At 38.4% G+C, this 18422-nt stretch overlaps 1 pseudogene; it reads left to right on the top strand.

Moving 5' to 3' along the window:
* LOC138718785 (histone H4 transcription factor-like) lies at positions 1 to 16755 on the top strand (annotated as a pseudogene).
* Positions 16756 to 18422: the final 1667 nt, after the last annotated feature.

Genomic DNA, 18422 nt, shown 5'->3' with positions numbered 1-18422 from the left:
AAATGTTACAACATGTGGCTTCTAGCACGTTGTAAATGCTTGCAAAATATGGCTTTAGATTCTTAAAATAATGTGTCCAGTAATTAGAAAAGAAAAAAAAGTTGATGTCATCTAGAGGCCTATAACATTAACTGCTGGTTTTACAAAAGAAATTTACAGAAATGTAATATGATAACTAACTAAAACTTCTCCGTATTTCTGAAAAACATCGGCAATGGCCCCTGGAAGCAAATTTAAGAACACTGAATTGATATTGCCATGTGAATGGAAAGAATGCTGCTTTGTAGGGAAATGCGTGGAGGAATTTTGTAATCATACTGCAAAACACTTGGAAAAGTACCTACAGCAGCCCCTGGAAAGAGAAGGTCATTTATGTCTCTCTGTCACAAAGATTACATTGCAGTTTGGAACATTATTCCTAGCCTAGAAAATAATACTGATTTCAGTTTGCCTCCACCACAAATGTTCCTGGCTTTTCTAAGGCCCCAGCTGCAGGAAGCCCTTAGTGAAGGGCTCATACCTGCTTTTAGCTTTGTATCTGATTGTCCAGGATTTTTGTTTGTATTGATAGCTATTCCTCATATGGAAAGAGACTAGAGAGGTGATGTCATGAGAACTTCTGCTCAGGACTTTTTTCCTAAGATTAGAGCCTCAGCAGGTGCAATTGTCCAAAATAGATTTTAGCTAATTTTTTTTTTTTTTAATAGAGTTCTTCCCTTTCAGGGAACTGGCCTGCTGCTGAAGAATTCTAAGTTTAACATAGCACTTGTATGAATCTCTACAGAAAAATGGAAACTTTTGTTGTTGGTATGGTATTTGCTTTATTTGGATATATACACTAGTATTATTTTATGATTGGTATTGTGTTTTACATCTTTCTAGTAGTATTAAATGTACTTAAAAGGAAAAGAAAAAATCTGATTCTGCAGAAAATTATAGGCAGTCTCTGTGGATATAATAGCAATAATATACCAGACTTTTTAATATAGCTACTTTGGCTCTCATGTATCCTCCTCTTTATTCTTAACACTGTAATCAAGTATAATTACAGGTGTAGACATTTTAATTAAAGGTGAATAAGATTTAATTAAAGGTGAAAAAAAGTAGAATTAGACAAACATTAACAATGTCTCCATGACCTAAGCTGAAGAGTACCATAGTATAGACCAGAGAAAATACTTATTTTCACAAAATTTTCCTATTGAATCTATGAAGTGCCTCTCGCAAAAAGTTGTCCTTTGATGTACAAAGCACTTTACTATTGCTGCAGTTGTGAGATAGAGGAAAATCTGTTTGCTACTGAGATTTGCAAGTTTTATCTAGTGCGTTATCAGTAGACAGCAATTAGCAGCTTCTCTGCTACTGTTACTTGGAGATTTTGAAGTTACTACAAAAGTAAGCACTATTGTCACGCTCAACTCTTCTAGCACACAGTTGCAGATTTCATGCAGTGTTCTTTGAAATGTTACCTCTTTATTCTGTTTAGACCAGTACCAGTGTTGCTGGAGAAGTTGTGCATTAGGGGTGAAAGATCTCAGAGAGCTGATAACACGCGTCAGTTTTCAGAGCTATCACACCAAACTGAAATTCGTAGGTTCTCAGTCAAGGGCACTGCACCATGATTTGCTAGTAATGTTTGCGGAGCGGCCATAGCAGGTATTGATTACCAAATGCTTTGGTGGGGTTTGTTTGCCAATGGGAGAACCATGAGATATTGCTTTTTTGTTTCCTTTCCTAACTTTACCCCAGCATTCTTTGGATTTGACTCAGTATCGGAAGTTCTTGCTCAATCTTAACTCTGAACAGTTATTCCCACTATCTTTGCAAGTGATACATGATCATTGTTATGGAAGCATTCATAAAAATGTAAACAACGTGTTTGCATAGCACCTGCAACATCAGATTCAAATTTTCTTTCTTTTTGCGGTGACTGAAATGACCTTTTCGACAAAGATGCAACTTCTCTTGTATTTTAGGAGCATATGGGCAAAACTTTAATATAGCCAGTTTAATGATGAAATAATGAACTTGGTAGTTTGTAGACAGGTCCAGAGTGTTTATTGTTTGTCTGAAGAAAGGCAACAGAATATTTGATGTTTCCTTGATAAGTTTTTGCTTTTTTTTTTTCTTTACTGGGGCAGACCTCAGACATTTAGAGCAGGCTGTTCATAAAAGTCTGATGTCCAAATGTGGTCAAAATTGGTCTCAACTAAAAATGGTTTTTATCTTGACCGTTTTTTGGCATCCTGTGTTAAATAAAATTATTATCCATTCAGTGTTGACTGTGCTATTTCTGCACTGAGTAAACTAAGATGATTAGCAGTTGCTTGTCTTTTTTTGACAACATGAACGTGACTGGTGCAGCCTATATAAACTTCTTTTTCTGCTTCCTGGAGGTGTTCATTCCTGATAAGAAGTGGCTTCATATTGACATGACGTTGCAGGGAAGCTTGTTCTCTATCCCTGTTTGCCTCAGAACCTAAACTGTTATTTATGGCTAGTGAGCATTACCGGTGCATCTGCAGGTGTGATGCCTGGCAGATGATATTTTCTTACTATCTCCTTTTGTGTAACTGTTGAGCAAGATGGTTTTCAGAGGAAGTGGTAGGAAAAAAACCTGGTCTACATTAATTTTTCCATGTTGTATGAGTTTTTTTTTCATTTCAGTTGAATGATGTTTACTGAAAACAAAATACTGGCAAAGAAGAAGCAACCAAAATGTGTTGTATTGAAAATCAGAAAAACTGTAAAACTAAATAGTCTGGCAAGTCTCATATGGGCAAGTCTGATGCAGGTTTAGTATGTTGAACTACAAATCAAAACAAAAACTTTAATGTTTTTCTGCCTTTGATACCTTTTTCCTTATGTCTCTCTAGACCTTGCAGTGCTTCATGGGTTACCATCCTTAAATCCTAGTTCTCTTTTATCTATGACTTTTTCATATCAAAGTCATGATAAAATTATTTTATAAAATAAGCTATGCTTTATGACATTATAAACAAATATTAATGAGGATGCAAGGGAATGTCAGACTAGCTGTACACAGGTGTTATGTCCCTCACGTGCATCACATCATTGAATTAGAATCTGTGTCATATTTGAGTAAAGAAACTACAGCGATGGAGTGAAATTACTTTTGTTTTCTGATAGCCTATGCTTTTCTTTGCTATCCTTCTCCCTGCTAGATCTAAAGTTATTTCCAACTTCCTCTTAATATTTCAGCTTACAGATTGTTTGTGCCACAGCGTATATAAAAGGTGAATGTCTCTTCATCTGTGTGTCATTACTAGACAGAATGTCTAGAAATATCTGTTTGGGTCTAAATTTAGATTATCTATAGTCATATAATGCTTTGATACCTCTCTCTTTATTGGTTTTTATTTACATGAAATGAGGAATGACATTAAAATCCAAGGTTGAAATTTATAGAGAGCTAATGCTGCTATTGAGTCAATCTGTGAGAAACTGTCTCTAAATAAATGCTTTTATTTACTAGTGGTTTAAATGTAAAAGTAACCCATTCTCTTCTATTTTAAACATATAAGCCTGAATATGTACTACAGAGCGTTATTTATGATAACTTCTGAATTGTTTGCATAGTTTGATTACAAACCATTGTTACAAACGAATCTTATTGCCATCATGTCTAATAGCTTATAGAAATGATTTCTTAACAGTAGCTATTTTTGTTATTAATGCTTTTTAATAGATACCAGTCAGTCTTTACTCACATACTGCTAAGATTGGTCTATTTATTTTAAAAAGGAAGAGGTTCAGGAAAAACTTCAGAGCCCTCAGAATTTGATTTTGCTGCATCTGTCAGTAAGCAGTCTTCTGAAAAATGTGCTTAAAAACAAAAGAAAAATCTTCCCGTTAATTGATTTCATGTTCCATTATTCATTTATGTAAGTGGGCAGTTTTGGCTGATGGAATCCTTTAGACCATAGCATTTTGCTAAATCTTTGTATACATGTTTTTTCAAGTTCAAACTATGTTGTGAATTTTATTAATTAAAAGAATGTTTCCCAATTTAGTAGGCAGGCTAGACTAGACCTAGGAGGTGGGGTAGGGCACACTGCAAAAGAGAAGAATTTTGAGGGTAGGGAAAACTGCTTACCCTTCCCACCCTCCTACAAATATGTTCCCACAGTTATGAATATAATTCTCTTTGAAAATCACCCATACACTTTCCCCCGACTCTTATGATGCCTCCTACTGTGTCAGGTTCAGTTTCCCCAAAGGTAAAGCTTCTGACTCAGGCAACAGCCCTAAAAACTTCTCTCCTTTCCTATTTACATATAAAGAAATATCCAAGAAAGTTCCAGCAAAACACTTAAAGAGATGGTGCCAACAAATTAAAATGGGTTTAACACCTGTATGGTTACTCTGATTAAGAGGAGAAGAGGCTTTCGATCACTGTCTAGCTCAATACTTTTAGTTGATTCATCTTAATATGCCTGTATGTTTTCATGTATACAAGACCTTGCATTTCTCAGATCATGTTTCAAGCCCTTCAGAGGAAATAAGGGCTTGTCTCCCTGAAGGAATTATTGTGAAATATATTGGAATATTCATTTAAAATGCAGCAGTTTGCCTGCATTAACTCCTCATATGGATGCTCTGTTCTGCACACGGAATACCTAGCAGCTTAGTTTAATCTATTCTACTAATAATAGGATGATTAAAAATGGATAATATTAAATAAAAAGTTTTCCATTTATATATTTTTCTTTAAAAAAACCCCAAACACTGCTTAAATTTGAATCAACTGTACATTATCGACAGTGGCAATATCAGCCTTAGGAGTTTCTTCTGTTTCCCATTTCCTCTCCCCAGTACTTTGATTTGGTTGAAAGTCAGATCAATTCCTTGTCCCAATTAAATGCATAGCCTTACAAAATTGTGCCAATGCAGCAGAGAGGTTAGGGGATTAAATCCTTTGGAACTGAGAGGAGTACTTTGAATTGTGGCTGATGACAGTATGCAGTTGAATGACACCCTGTGTCGCTTGAAGAAAACCCAATATGCAGTCTACTTTCACTCTGCAGGTGTAGATTTTTGTGGAGTGAGGCAGAGGCTAATTAAGGTTTAGTTCCCTCTTGTCACGTAAGTACTGACTCGTGGAGTGCTGTGTCCATAACACACAATTCAGTTTAATCATTGTGCAGCCTTCCCATTTCTGTTGGAATTACCCACAGTGCCCTCATAGCCATCTCATGAGTAGGAGCAGGCAGAAGCGAAGGGAAGGGTATAAAAATATACCAGAGAAAGAAATGAACAGAAATGCTTTAACAGACACATCCTGCTCCAAAGAATGGGTAGCATTCACTCAATTAGTCTAGACAGACTTTTCAACTAATAGATGGTAGGTGAAAATTCAGGACTTGGTTTATGTGGTGGATACTGCAGAATGTTCTACATTTTTGTAGTTGGTGTAATTGTCTCTGTGTTCAGGTGAGTTAATTAAATGTTATTGCAGTATTTACTATAGTCTGTTTGGTTTCTAAAAACACTTAATTCTATGTTCCTGTCAGTTGATTTCCTGCCAAAATTATCTTCTCTTCTCCATGCTTCTATTTTGGCATTAGGTTACCTTCAATAACCCAGTGTGGTTTTTTCAACATGTTGCTATTCTCATCTATTCTACTGAGGAAGAAGCTGTTAGAGATCAGAAGAAAGCTGTTTATTGTCACTGGAAAGGTAGTTCATATTTTGAAATACAATTTTTTTTTAATGTATTTCACTGCAGTGTTTCTTCAGCAGCCTGGTCTAGCAAGAGGTGTCCCTGCCCATGGCAGGGGGGTTGGAATTGGATGATCTTTAAAGTCCCTTCCAACCCAAACCATTCTATGATCCATAGAATTCACTTAGTGCTACATATTGCATAGGAACTTGTGGGAGAACTTCAGGTATTTTTTCTTCTATCTTCAACAGCTGCAGAAACATTTCTATTTTATAGGCACCATGTTTTAAACAGAGTATTCCCTGTCATCCACGGGACTGAACATCCTCAAATCCCAGTTAGTCTAAGCTGAGAATTGTCAGTTTTGGACAGGATTGGGTTTTCTTATAATTCTGCCTGTGGCTGATAGGATCATAGAACAACCAGGTTGGAAGAGACCCACCGGATCATCGAGTCCAACCATAATAGTTCATATATGATAGTTCATATACAGTTCAAACAGACTTTTCACTTATATTCTACCACTCAGGATAGGGCTTGTCTCCATCACAATAACCCTTCATGGTAAGCTTACTCTTTTCTTCCCCTCATCGGTTCCCTTCAAATTAAGGGAAGCACACCTATTGCCATCCTTGTTTTTCTCAACTCTGTGGTGAGAAAGAGCAATTTTAATACATTCTCTATATTGCTAGCTACCTCTTGTGTTAAAATTATTGTCATGGCTTCAAAGCTGATGTTCTGCCCTTGGCCCTATTGTAGAAGCCACATTCCACTGACAGTCTTTCATAGCAGATGCTTTAATTGTTTGAGTAAGGGCTAAACTATGGACTGCCATTTGATGTGCATGCCATTCAGCTTCAGACCTACAATGTGTATGAGAAGAGCCTCCCTGGAAGAAAAAAGTTTCTGCTGAAGAATAACGAGACAACTTGCGGGACTCTGATCCTGGAACAGATCATTCTGTGTTTGCTTTGAACAAACCAGTTTGTCTGTGTTTTGTAAAATGTGTCAGCTAAGTCCAGGTTTGATTGGAAGTCTCTAAGTGAACCCTTCCAGACATGTGTCTTTTCAATTTATGGGTTAAGGTTACTTTTTGGGTTAGCTATTCACTGCCACGATGACAAAATCCTGTCAGTAGATGCAAAGCAACCTCATTTGGTTCCTTTCTCTCTTGAGATTAGCTGACAGATGCACTTTTTTTTCGGCTGGGGAACTCGCTGCAGTGACCTTATAGTGTAGAATCTGCAGTCTTTAGAAGAATAAAAATCACACATCAGCGTGATCATAGCTTTAGAAAATACAGCCCATTAGGTCAGATGAAGGGATTCCTCTGACTGTATAGCCTATATAGCAGAACGGGGAAAGGGAAATGCAGAAGAAAACAAGTATGATATGTCTTCAAGTAAGTTTAAGAAATGCCTTGCTGTTAGGAACAGGGAAATCATCTGTTCTCCATGTCTGTGTTAGAAACCATGAGAAATAAAAAGCTTCAATTACAGCAGGAGAGGTGCAAGTTTTAAGTTAGGATAGCCATTTTAATAGTGTATTTTAAAATACTGTAGCAGTTGCCTGTTGAAACAAGGAGGTTGTCTATCGCTGGGGAACTGAGAAGACTTCTTTTGAGACCAAAGTGTAATTGACTCTGCTCCTGACCAAAAGAATAGTTCCTGGATTTTATAGGGTCTGGTTTAGTCTGTGACATTCAGGGTGGTGCTATGCACTTAAAAGTGACATGCAGAATGATGTGTCCAGGCAATGAAATACAACCTTTCACTCACACCCCCGAACTTAAGAAGCAAGCACAGGCCAGTAAACTCTCATCTCTGTGAGGAAGCAGTTGTCATGGAACTGGGACAACAGACATAAAGTGATCAGTCTTCTCCATGGACCTTTCTTTCATAGAATAAGCTTTTTTTGTGTGTGCATGTAAAATTATAACAATAAGACATAAATATTTAATAGCCTTTTCTGTTACTGCATAAGAAAGAACGCGGTACTCATACACAACTTTTTTTCCTGTTTATTTTAGATTGTTTAGGTGTTTTTAAGGGAAAGCATTAGCTATAGGATCATTTAAGAACCCACATGCAAGAAAAAGTAGCAGCATGTCCTACTTGTGGAGGAATGTTCTCCAATAACACTAATTTTTTTGATCATGCAAAGTGTCACGTTTTAGAAGATTGTAAGTAGATATGCTCTTATTTCTGTTTATATTTCCAGGAGATTTTAATTTAAGGTGCTCTGGGATAATGTCCCTGTGTAATTTCATAAAAATTTCTATTTTTCATATAAGTCAATTGCAGGAAAGCAGGGTTTACTCCAGGAAGGCAGTTGTTTTCATAAAGCATAGAGGTTCTCTTGACTCTGCACGTCTGATGAATTAGGGTAATGAAAGTGAACAACAGAATGTCCTTAGGTCCGTGTTTCAGCAGAAAAGCTGTTCTCTTGGCAGCAGTGGCATCACTCTGCCTCTCTTCCCTTGGTGCCCATGGCACAGTGCGACATTACACTGACACTGGGAAATTGCTTGTGAATGGGAAAGCTTTTGACTATTGAAGATAGAACCTCCCCAGGAACCAGGCTCCCTGCAAATAATCCCAACGAGACTGAACTACTTTCAGGTGAAACAGCAATTTCTTTCTCTTCAGCTTTGCTCTTCCAGTAAGCATTTTCTTCACCAGAACACTCACTACTTTAACCAACTGTGTACTAGTTGGCATGCTTTCTTGCATGCTAAAGAAGACAGGAGAAGTAGGGGGGGTTTGTGGTTTTCAGTGCTTGAAATATATTTAGGAATTGTGGGTGTTTCAGTGGTGGAAAGTAGGTGCATTCTAGTAATTGACAGAAGAGCTCAAATTTCAGACTGTTAGTATTTTGAACAGATTGCTATTCTGTTCAGGATAAAATTAAGTAACTGATAAATAAGCCTTTTCATTAAGCCTAAACTAATTTTTCTTCTCAAGAGTATTGGTAGTGAAGAAGAATACCGAAACTATCTCAATGCTGTGTTAGCTTATTCATGAAACAAGCAGCTATAGGTTATTAATGAATAAATCTTTCATAAGTTATTTGTATTCTCACTAAACAACCTCTATTTAAATTCAGAAAAAACATTTGTTTGCCAGAACTGTCAGAAACATTTTGCCAATGAAAGGCTGCTACGAGATCACATGAGGGGACATGGTAAGTAAGAGCTTTTTAATGCATCATACTTCTCTCAAGGTCACCTTGCACAGAACAGGTTTGATAAATTGTGGAGTTTTTCTAAGTATTGTTATATCAGCTGAGAAAATTAATATAAGGAACTAGAATCACAGAATCATAAAATGATTTGTGTTGCAATGGACCTTATAGATCAGCCAGTTCCAATCTCCCTGCCACGGGCAGGGACACCTCCCACTAGATCAGGTTGCTCAAAGCCCCATCCAACCTGGCCTTGAACACCTCCAAGAAGGGGGCATCCAACAGCTTCCCCAGGGCAACCTGTTCCAGTGCCTCACCACCCTCACAGTAAAAAAATTCTTCCTAATATCTAATACAAATCTCCCTTCTTTCAGCTTAAAACCATTACCCATCATCTTATCACTGTGCACCCTGATAAAAAGCCCCTCCCCAGCTTTCCTGCAGGCCCCCTTTAGGTACTGAAAGGCTGCTACAAGGCCTCCCTGGAGCCTTCTCTTCTCCAGGCTGAATAAGCCAAACTCTCGCGGCCTGTATTTGGGAGGTGCTCCAGCCCTCTGATCATCTCTGCGGCCCTCCTCTGGACTCGCTTCAACAGATCCATGTCCTTCCTGTGCTGAGGACTCCAGAACTGAATGCAGAACTCCAGATGGTCTCACAAGAGCAGAGCAGAGGGTGAGAGTCACCTCCCTTGACCTGTCTCTGTCATGCTTCTTTTGATGCAGCCCAGGATATGCTTGGCCTTCTGGGCTGCAAGCACACATTGCTTGAGGTCTTGTTAAGCTTCTCATCTACCAGCACCCCCAGGTCCTTCTCCTCTGGTCTGATCTCAATCCATTCTCCATCCAACCTCTATTTATGCTTGGGATTGTGCCCTGACCCATGTGCAGGACATTGCATACAGCCTTGTTGAACTTCATGATGTTCGCACCCTCCCACCTCTTGAGCCTGTCAAGGATGTCATTCCTTCCCTCCAGCATGCAGACCGCAGCACACAGCTTGGTGTTGTCAGTAAACTTGGTGAGGGTGCTTTCAGTCCCACTGTCCTTGTCTCTGGCAAAGATGCTAAAACAGTGCTGCTCCCAGTACCAGCCTCTGCGGAATGCCAGTTGTCACTGGTGTCAAGTTGGACACTGAGCTGTTGACCACAACTCTTTGAGCATGATGATCCAGCCAATTCCTTATCCGCCATGTGGTCCACCTGTCAAATCCATACTTATCCAATTTAGAGACAAGAATGTCATGTGCGACAGTGTCATATGCTTTGCACAAGCACAGGCTGATGATGTCAGTTGTCTTCCTTTATGCACCAATGCTGTAACCCCATCATAGAAAGCCATCAGATTTGTCAGACACAAATTGCCCTTAGTAAAGCCATGTTGGCTGTCACCAATCGCCTCATTATTTCCCTGATGCATCAGAAGAGTTTCCAGGAGGATCTGCTCCATGATCCTGCCTGGCACAGAGGTGAGACTGGCTGGTCTGTAGTTCCCTGGCTTTTCCCTTTTTCCCTTTTTAAAAATGGGGGTTAAGTTTCCCCTTTTCCAGTCAGTGGGAACTTCATCAGACTGCCACAACTTATTAAATATGATGAAAAGTGGCTTAGCAATTTCATTCTCTAGTTCCCTCAGGACCTGCAGATGCATCTCATCAGGTCCCATGGACTTGTGCACCTTCAGGTTCTTTAGATGGTCTTGAACTTGTTCTTCTTCTACAGTGGGTGGTTCTTCATTCTCCCAATCCCTGTCTTTGCCTTCTGTGAATTGGGCGGTGTGGCTTGAGCATTTGCCAGTGAAGACTGAGGTAAAAATGTCCTTGAATACCTCAGCCATCTCCACATTCCACGTGACCAGGTCTCTCATTTCATTCTGGACAGGGCACACATTTTCTCCTAATCTTCCTTTTATCACCTATGTACATATAGAAGTTTTTCTTGTTGCCCTTGGTGTCTCTGGCCAAATTTAATTTTATGTATTCCTCTCAGGCTACCTGCCTTTGCTTCCACCCCCTGTAGACTTTTTTTATTTTTTTGTATTTGAGTTGGTCCAGCAGTTACTTGTTCAACCATGCAGACCTCCTGGTGCTTTTGCCTGATTTCCTTTTTGTCAGGATGCATCACTCCTGAGCTTGGAGGAGGTGATCCTTGAATATTAACCAGCTTCCTTGGGCCCCTCTTCCCTTCAGAGCTTTATCCCATGGAACTTCATCAAGCAGATCCTTGAAGAGGCCAAAGTCTGCTATCCTGACTTCCAGAGCAGTGAGCTTCTGCATCCCATCCTCACTGTCATAAGGACCTTGAACTCCATTGCATGGCAATTCCCTCCTTCATGCCTCCTGATCAAAAACTTTAAGGGGCTTTTCTATTTTGCAGATGTTCCTTTTTCACTTGCATCTCTGTTTACTCCCTTTCATGACTAGAAGCATGGTGCAAGCCAAAACTATGTTTCAGCTTGGGCTGCAACTCTGCTCACCTTGCAGTGCATAAACGGCCTCGCTCAAATGGTTTTGTCCTTTGTTAACCTAACCACAATCTCCCTGAGGTCCCCAAATTATTCCCACGAGTTATACTACAACAGCTATGACTTGCTGGGAAAGAATCCTGGAGCATCTAAGCACAAGGAAACTTGTGATATTGCTGTTGGACATACAGGAAATGCAGAAGCTGAGAAGCGGGTGGGTCTTTGCTTTGGGAATAGGAATATTTGAACCATGTAGCCAGACCTGGGCAACACTCATTTAGATCATATAAACAGACAAGTAACTTTGTGCAGACTTGCTCAGTCAGGGTAGATTCTACTCTCTGGTTGCATTCTTAAGGAAACATGAGTTTTCACTGTCTGCAAGTCAACACATTGATGCTTTACAACTATGCATCTGATTAAAATATCTTAATTTTTATATTTTATATTAGAAAACAGAGAATTAGTTTTGTTTTCTTTACTTGATTAGTTTTATTCCTTTGTCTCAAGGTGATTTTGGATAGAATTTGGACATAAATAGAAATTAATATTTGGTCTGTTTTGTGTTTATCAGCTAATGAGGCAGTTTAAATATGCTGATAATTAAGATAGACTAAGACAGATTAAGACACACATGAAGATAGATTTGATATATTAAATAAAATGCATGGCTAACTGAACTATTTGATTCTGGTCACTCTGGCTGCACTGAAACCTTTGTGAATTGTACAATGTGCCTGGTTGTCCTTGTCCCCTGATAATTCAGATCATGTTCTGTTTGCACAGCCAGGGAAAATCACAGGGTGGCTGGATCTAGGAACAAAGATGATGTGAACCTATGTCACGTCCCAATAAGCCACAGCAAATCAGCTGCAATGTCAACTTGGCTGAGGGAACTGGGAGGAATTCCTGCATCCAACTGTTTAGGCACAACCTAAATGCCTTCAGATATTACAGACAGTTACTTCCCTGGCTTATGATTCAGCTTTCTTTAAAAATTCTGGCAGCATACGTGTCTGCATGTTAGAGCAGACTGCCAGTGCAGACATGACATTTTCAGATTCTTACCCCACTGTATTTCGTAATAGCTTGCTAGTATAGATAAATACTGAAGTTTTATTTTAAAGAGCTTGCCTATCTATAAGAAATTATTCTGAAATAAGAAGTAATGTGAATGAAAATGCTGTAGGTATTCTGAAATCACTCCCTACACTGATGCATTTACATGTTAGACAGATAAGTAAACTGTTGGATACTCTCATTTCGAGAGACTACTGAACTTCACTGATGCCATTTGGCAGATTAAGTTATTCTGGACTAGTTTTCCACATGAAGCTATTTATTTTATGGAGGAAAAAAAAAATCATATTTCCTAATTTAAGACAAAGTGAGGAAAAGTACCTATGCAAGAAGTGATTCCAGCATAGTTATAGTACATTATATTTATTTCGTCTTTTGAGAAAACATGAGCACTTCAACTGCATGTTTTTCCTTGGCTACCTGTAAAGCACTGGGCTGCTTATAAGTTAATGCATTGCTTCAAAGTCCTAAATACAACACATTTTGTCTAAATTCAAAACTTCATTATTGAGACTCTTCCTACTGTATTCATCAGGTGGCCGATTCATACGCAATAAAGCAGGCATTTGTTCATGTTAAGATGCTACAGTCCTGCCTGACAGTCTGCCAGAGGTTCTCTGCAGTTCCAGAGTCGGCAGCTCAAACTTGTCTCAGCCATTGCAGTTTGTAGTCTGGCAGCTTAGCAAGCATCTAGTATTACTGTGCCTTAAGCAAATATATCTGAATGTGAAATAGGGAGGTGGAGGACAGACACATATTTTTTCTGCCACCTTTTCAAGAGTGTTAATACTTTAAACACTAAAAGTAGATTTGTCAGTGCTTGTCTGTCAGAAAGCCTCCAGACAACATCCACCTTTTAGAAATCCTCCCAAAGTGCCAAGGGCAAGATGGTAATCATCCTTTTTGCTAGAGCCTAGAGAGTGAAACGTGATCCTCTACAACTTTTTCCCCTCACCATCTATTTTTTGAAAGTAACTTGAAACATTCTAAGACTGACCATTATTTCATTACTCTCCTTATTGTTTCTGCATTCCATTTTTGTGTCTTTCTTTTTCTCTGTATATTTTATTCCCAAATGTATTATAATCTGTTAATTTTAATACATTTTTTGTCATATGTCATAGCAGACTATGAAGTTGTGATACAGAACTGAAAGTATCTTTCTTTCTACCATCTTTTCCAGTTAATCATGTTACACGTGCCTTTTGTGATAGATATGCACAAGTATCTCCTCAATGAAATCACACATCAGATTCCGACACTGTGATGAACGTCCTCTCCATTGTCACCTCTGTGGCAGCAGGTAAGAAAATTTAAGGCTTGTACCTACGTGAGCAGAACTGTAGAACCAAGTTATTGTTTTACATAGGACTTATTAAAGAAATAAAAGATTTCAGCCACAAAAATAATCAGCTGTTCAATGACGAAATCTAACAGATCAACCTGCTGTTCATCTGCTATCCACTGTTGAGACATCGCAGTTCATGAACTTCTGGTGCAAGTAGGATTGGTGTGTTAAATGTGAATTTTCTTGACAAGACTATGTGTACTACAAAATGGTCATCACAACAAGTCGCAATGTGTAGCAATACTGTCCTCAACTGTATTTTGCCATTCTAAATGACTGCTGGCTCTTTGCTGGGAGAGTCAGAGTCCTCTCCGTTGAGTAATTTTTCTGCCACAGTCTTACTTTACCTTCTGGTGTCTTGCACTCTCATTTTTCTGTAGTCGTTCCTTTTCCACTTCCACCATATTGTTCAGGGACATGGTTTAGGGGCAGACAGGAATGGTTGGACTCGATGGTCCAAGAGGTCTTTTCCAACCTGATGATTCTATGACTCTATATGATGCCACATAGCAGTAAATACCCTACTCCCCCTGAAAAATAAAGTGGCGTTGTGATATGATCAAAAAAGTTGCATATATAAGTATATTTAAGCAAATTATGTTTAACTTTGACAGAGAATATAAGAAGTCTAGCCTTTGTACGCTGGAAGTGGAATAAAGTGAATAAATATTTAAGTAATTTTGTGTTCACACTGTGGACGGACAGAAGGAAACAATCTTAATTTCTGGATCAGAGAGGATGAAGTGACTGATTGATAATGGACAAGAACTTTCTCTGTGTGAGCAGAAAGAAAGGATGATGCTTTGCAACATGGTTGTAGAAAAATTATCTAGATTTGGACACAGTGTGGATGTGTGGGAAGAAAGAGGGAATGGAAAATGAAATCCAGAGCACATCAAAGAGATGTCTGAACTGTTCCCTTTTCACAAGTGGAAAAAATGAGGTAGAGAAGCGATTTACACATATTCCGCTTTCACTTGTCATTGTCAGAGCCAAAAATTACTACCTCCCAGTCCTAAACATTAACCACAAGACTACTCCTCTGTTCTATTATATCTGTTGTTTGTTTTACCTTGTTTTCAGTTTTAAGAACACATATGATCTGCATAAACATGTTGAAACACACAATGATTCAGATGCCTACAGTTGTGATGTTGAAGGATGTGGTTTTACTTCATGGACTTTGCGAACTTTGAGACAGCATTACAAGAGAATGCATGTGGTTAGTATATTAAATAGCAGAATAAAATATATTGCTATAACTGAAACAGAAGTTTCAACTTTATGCACGTTTAGTTCTTGTGAATTATTGAAATGTTTCATTTTTACATTAAATCAAGTATTTGTTTGCACACATTTCTAGAACTCTTGCAAGTATTATGCAAATACCTGACTCATCCTTACCTACAGATTTTACGTGCTTACCTTAGGCACATGCAGTTGCATACTGACAGTCTTGAACTCTGGCTGCACGAGTTTTTTAACAAACTCCTTTTTTAACAAACAAACCAAACAAGACAAAGAACACGCCAATCCTAATCTCAACAGCAAAATATTTCACAGAATCATAGAATCATCAGGTTGGAAAAGACTGCTTGGATCATCGAGTCCAACCATTCCTATCTGCCCCATTCCAGGGGTTAAAAGCCAATGTCACCTTTCTCCTCATGCTGGTACTCCATCCTTAGAACTAATATGTTACCTGAAAATAGAGAAACTATAAGATGTATAAGTTTACATCACTTTTAATCAGGTGAATCTGGACACTACATTAAAATACAGTTTGGGTTGCTATAGTTTATGCATACTTGTTACCTGTTTCTTCAGCTTTCTGAGTTAGGATCACTGCTATGTTGTGAAGTGGGAAACTGTATCACACAGTAATTGACGATATCTGCAGTGCTGATGTCCAATGCAATTCCAATTTCCATGTTCACTGGGGTTCCTTAATCAGACAAGTTCTAAAACCCACAATTTTTAAACATTTTTGGAAGTTTACTTCAAAAAGCTTTTCAGCTGGATAGTATGGTTTTCCCTCTTTCAACAAACGATTAATTTTTGTCATATATATGCGTAAGCCTTTGATGACTCTAATATTCTTTCTTTCCAAGAGTAGTGGCGTTCTGAAATACAAATGTCACATCTGTCAGAATTGTTTCTCCTCGAGTTATACATTGACCCTACACCTTTGAAAAGCTCATAAACTCAGCAGTTATTCTTGTTTCAGGTATGTTGCCTGTTTATTCTTGTTCAGGTCATAAAGTACTTTTTTAAAAGCATTTTGTTTAAGAGATCTAGACAATAAATTAAAAAGTATATCAAGTTTGACTCAGTTTTAAACAATCTGAGTGTGAAACAATTTACTACTTAGGTTTCACTCTCACAATGGAAAACCTAGTGTAAAGTTGGTTAAACCAAGGAAAAAAAAGAGGTCTTTTTGCTTTTATAGCTTTTATACTGTGAAATTCTGTAGCCTAGATTGTTAAAAGAAGTTTTTTGAGCTTGCAAGTTGTATCCAGCAAAGAGAGTACGTAAATACATCAGCAGCTTCCGTAATATAAAAAAGCCATTCTCTCCATTTTGGGACAAGAAAATCTGGCAAAGAAAATATATAATTATGAGTAGGCATCTCTTTGGAACCCTCTTGCAGGTGTTCCTTCACATAGAGTTTCATTTGTTTTAGCGCCATCTAATAAATAGCAAACTAAATCATATTTTAATTGCTAACATTCTCAGTTTTAGCACTCTGAGTAGATGTTATTCTTATTTTCTGCTGTAAATGATATGTTTGTAACTTGTATTTTCAGTATTTCTTGTATTTTCTATTTTACCTCTTTAGATATAAAGAAGACGATGAGGGTCATATGAGTTTGAATTTAGCAGGACATAATGCTGTCATGGGTTTAGGTCAGGCTCATAATGACATGGTGGTAATAAATAAGTCTTCACCAAGCCAAAATAATTTTGAAAAAGAAGGAGGGGATCTTGTCAAACCTTGTATATAATACTGTTTTCTCAACTTTCATGTTAAATTATTCTAATACGCTTAGAGAATATAGGCAAGATGCACACAAATTATGCACATATAATACTTTAATTTATAGCCTTTTAGACAATAAATTTTTAAGTTCTCTATATTCTGTATGTGTGTGTATTTCTCCTTACAAAAATATAGCCCATGGGAAAATTGTTGAACCAATGCATAAGACAAATGTTTTGAACTGGTAGGTAAAACTTCCCATTTTTATTAGCATGTTATTTATTAGAAAACAGGTTACAGTTTGTGGCATGTGTACAAAAAATTTACAATTTTGATGGATTTCTTACCTTTACTTACTGACTTTAAAATTCCTTCAAGAGTTATTACAGAGACTTTATTATTACAATGGACTTCTAAGCTACAATTCATTGTGTTTTCAAATAAAAAAAAGAAGGTTACATCCAAATAAAACAATTAAAGGCGTTCATAGAACTGACTTTAGGATTTATGTACCATTTGGTATAATGGAAATTTTATAGTTATTTGTTGGGTACTGCAGGTGCAATGACAAGAAAGTAAATGAAAAATACAGGCAGCTTAATGTGTCTAACTGTATTTTCTTAAACAATTCCACATAGCCATAGTTATTCTGACCTGTTAGAAAAGTGCTTGGCAAAGGCATTTATTTTGTTCTTGTGTAAAGGGTGTAGACAAAAGTACAGGTGCCTTTCATCACAGTAAAAATTAATTATGTTGCTTGAAACATTTTTAAAACAAGAACTGAATGAGCCCTCCAACTAAAATACCTAAGGAGCAGGTTATACACAGGAGAAGGTACCATTCAGTCATCTAGGAGAGTACCTTACACCATATTGTTACAGCTACTACAAGCTGGCATCCCTTGAGGACCTGGAGGTGTTGTCTGAGTACTGCCCTGCTTTGAAAGCAACTCTCAGCACATACACGGAGCAGTATTGCATCGCCACTGCTTACTGAATATTCATTCCTTTATGTGGACAAACGGATACTGAGAGCTCAGGACAAGCACTCAGCCTGCACACAGGTGCCAACCAGAACAGAGTATCAGGGAGATGGGGAGTAGTTTGAGCAAAAACAGGCTGTCTGAAATTGAAGTGAGCTTGCCATGTAACTCCGAGGATTCTGAGGTGCTTCTGTTTTACGCTGTGCACCTTCTGTAGAAAACTCTCCCCTGAACTGGCCTCTCATCATCTAACTGCTCATCGCTGTTGTGTGGGAGGACTATGGTACCATGCCAAGGCTTGTGTGTGGGGCTAGGGGAAGGAAGGACTTGTTCCCTCTCATCCCCACAGCTGGAACAGCGTAGTGCTCTGCCCAGGGCCCTTACAAAGTCCAGCAGGAGTGGGAGAGGAGGTCATATCAGCATCGCATCTGTTATACTCTAACATGAGCTGTTCTTTTTGCTTCCTGCATTTGCTGTCACAAAGAGCATGGGGCGAGTGAGCCAACTGAAGGGTCTGTGCTACTGTGCTACAACTGCATGTGAATGAGAGTGAGGCTTCCCAGATCCCTGACTGCACCTGCTCTCTGGCAACAGTGCTCCCTGTTCTTCCAGCCTAACAGCCTAGAGCAGGTTGCCTATGAAGTTTAGCAATCTCGGCCAGGAAGAGAGAAGGAATTTAAGACCCCTGTCACAAATACAGGCAGATTAAA

The sequence above is a fragment of the Phaenicophaeus curvirostris genome, chromosome 1 (genome assembly GCF_032191515.1).
Source record: "Phaenicophaeus curvirostris isolate KB17595 chromosome 1, BPBGC_Pcur_1.0, whole genome shotgun sequence".
Classification (NCBI taxonomy): domain Eukaryota; kingdom Metazoa; phylum Chordata; class Aves; order Cuculiformes; family Cuculidae; genus Phaenicophaeus; species Phaenicophaeus curvirostris.
The sequence above is the reverse complement of the archived record's forward strand: the minus strand, read 5'-3'. Positions and strand labels throughout refer to the sequence as shown.